The 3018-nt window shown below is 43.1% G+C and overlaps 1 non-coding gene across 1 annotated transcript; it reads right to left on the bottom strand.

Annotated features, from left to right (window-relative positions):
- Window positions 1-478: 478 nt before the first annotated feature.
- Window positions 479-635, bottom strand: LOC144597743 (U1 spliceosomal RNA). The gene has a single exon (XR_013547788.1). It is a non-coding gene; the product is annotated as a U1 spliceosomal RNA (small nuclear RNA).
- Window positions 636-3018: the final 2383 nt, after the last annotated feature.

The raw sequence follows: 3018 nt of genomic DNA, 5'->3' as shown, positions 1-3018 counted from the left end.
CAAGATACTCTAGGGCCTCTCAAGTGGATGTAAAATCTATTTTTTTCAGAATGGAGATGAGGAGGAGTTTCTTTAGCCAGTGGGTAGTGAATCAGTGGCCACAGACATCTGTGGAGGCTGGGTATTTTTAAAGTGGAGATTGATAGGTTCTTGATTAGTAAGGGCGTCAAAAGTTACAGGGAGAGGCAGGAGAATGGATTTGAGAGGGAAAAAGAGATCATCCATGATCTAGACGTGATAGGCCTCGCACTATACCACACACTAGGGACAATTTACACTTTTACTGACATCAATGAACCTACAAACCTGTATTTCTTTAGTATGTGGGAGGAAACCGGAGCACCCGGAGAAACCTACGCGGTCACCGGGAGAACGCACAAACACTGTACAGACAACACCCGCAGTAAGGATTGGACCCACGTCTCTGGGGCTGAAGGCAGCAGCTCTACCACTGCGCCACCATGCCACCCCGAATATTTTTAGCATAAACACAGTCCCCCACTACAACAAATGTTGCAGTCGAGCAGCCTGCATTTGGGGACATTGCAGGCATCAGCACACCTGAAGTGCAATGGGATAGTCTACCTGGGAGAGCAGCCAGCGTGGCCACCGATACTCCCCTGCCAGGTAAGTATCGTCTCAATGTCTTAACATAATGTCTTAATTTCTATGGCCAATTCCCTAATTGATGAAGGATATCTACTGGTTTCCATTTATCCAGCCTGTTTGCTACATATTCAAAGAACTCTGGCAAATTTGTGATTTGGCTTTCATAAAACCACATTAACTCTGCATGATTATCTTACGATTTTCTTAGTGAACGCTATTACCTCTGTAATAATGGATCCCAGCAGTTCGCATTCACAGATGTTAGACTCACTGACCAATCTTCTTGCTTTCTGTTGCTCCTTTCCTGAATTGGCCTATTGTTCATTTGATTACTGTTTATGGGATATGGTCAGAAAAATGGCTGCTGTATTTACTTATGTTTGAAAGAAAAATGTTTTAGAACCATGCTTATGAGTAATTTATGATCAGTAAGGTTTTAGGACATTTTCCTTGTTAGGCATTATATAAACAAGATACTTATGAATGGTCTGTGGTGATGGAGTCCATTTTTTCACCCATTTGAGGAAACAATCCCCTATTCTTAAAAAATGTTTTTTAAAATCTGCAATCACTGAGTGAAAAGGTTAATAATACAGCAAAACTAAATGAACAGTTGTACATGATCGATCAGCATTTTGAAGGAGTCAAGTCTTTTATATTCATATATCCCAAACAGAACAATGGAACTCTTACTTGCAGCAGCCACAACAGAATATGTAAATGTAGTGCTCTGTAAACAATCTAATAAACAAAAAGATGTTCAGTTTTCAGGTTCTTATATCTTCTTCTCGATGACAGATGTGAGATGAGTGTGTGGCCAGGGTGGTGTGTGTCTCTGATGCTAGCTGCCTTTTTGAGGCAGTAACTCCTGTAACATCACTGAATCAGCCAGCACTGAATACAACAGGAATGTTACTCTCCGTGTCATTTGATTGTGAAAGCAATCAACTTTTAACTGATTATATAACAAAAAACTTCAGGACAGCTGTCATGAAAATAGATGCAAAATGTTCTGCATTTTATTGGATTCATTCCGAATGCAAAGTTGGAAAACTGATCAGGACAAGAACGGTATAAAAAGGAGATAAGACTTTTTGATACCTAAGATACAGTTGCAATGTTCATACATATTCTCTGATGCTGCACTGAAACAGCACAATATGCACCCAGGAAGGATTTTTAAAATTCATAATATTATTGGATTACGTCAGGAGAAATAACTTTGTGCAAAGTAGAATTTGTTGTTATTAAATCTCCTCTGCCATTAAAATATTAATCATGCTTCACACACACACACGCTAAAAAATATTATTAATGAACATTAATTATTGTAAGTGCACAAGGTGAAACTATAAGGTCCACTTGATTTACGACCATTATTTGATTGAGTCAATAAATTTGTATCGTGGGTCAGTTTAGAAAAGTAGTGGATGTTTTGTTGCTTATGATAATCAAAACTGAAAATAAAAAGCAGCAGCCTTGCGGAAAGAAAGGTTGTTGTGATAGTATTAAAATCATAATTCAATGATTATGCCAGTAACATGAGTAACAAAATGTATAAAATACAGACAGTGTAATGTGTTTGTTTGTCTTTTTGGACTGGAAGGAGATATAGAATAGTTGCTAGTGACAGTTTCTATCTTTCAATTCCATTGACAGTGTCTTCCTTCAAGCCAACATTCCCTAGCAAGAAGTTAGGTGAGGTGGTTGTGTCTCGAAAACTACATGCTGATGGTCTGAAGGCATGAAGTCAGGTGGTCCATTCCAAGTTCTGTAATGGCAAGCAATTCCCAGGAGAAAAACAAAAAAATGCTTGGGGTTGTCCCAAAGCCTCCTTCAAAGTACCTTCCGTGGTCAACAACTCGAGGAAATCCTTGGCCTATGGCGAGTCGTAGGCGAAGTACGTTGAGGTAGACGTTTATTATAACATTAACAACCGTGACAATCAACGCACCAAACGACAGACAACCATAAATCTTACTGTCTCCTTCGGAGGACTAAACGAGACTGCCCAGTCCCATTACCTGCGCACCACCTCACCTCTTCTACCAATCAGAGGGTTCGATGGTCTGGACCAATCCCTGTGTCTCTACATCACTCCCCCCCCAGAACCCTCGGTGCGGTACCGGGCAGGTGCCCGGATCACCCGACCGGAGCAGGTGCGGAGAGAAGAGGGGGGCCCTGCCGGGGGTGGGGGCGGGGAAACCGGCACCGCGGGAGGAGGGGAAATTGCCGGAGCCGGAGGCGGCAGTGGCAAGGAGACCGGGGGAAGCGGGGTCCCGAACGGGGGCAGCGAGGGGGAAAACTGTTGTACGGGAGCCGCGGCCGGAGGGCGGCCCCGGCGAGGAGGTTGAGCCGCTGTGACGGGCTGGTCTGGGTCCAAATAGGCAGGCTTGAGGCGGGACACCG

This window comes from Rhinoraja longicauda, chromosome 10 (genome assembly GCF_053455715.1).
Source record: "Rhinoraja longicauda isolate Sanriku21f chromosome 10, sRhiLon1.1, whole genome shotgun sequence".
NCBI lineage: Eukaryota > Metazoa > Chordata > Chondrichthyes > Rajiformes > Arhynchobatidae > Rhinoraja > Rhinoraja longicauda.
This window is presented reverse-complemented; position numbering and strand designations above follow the sequence as displayed.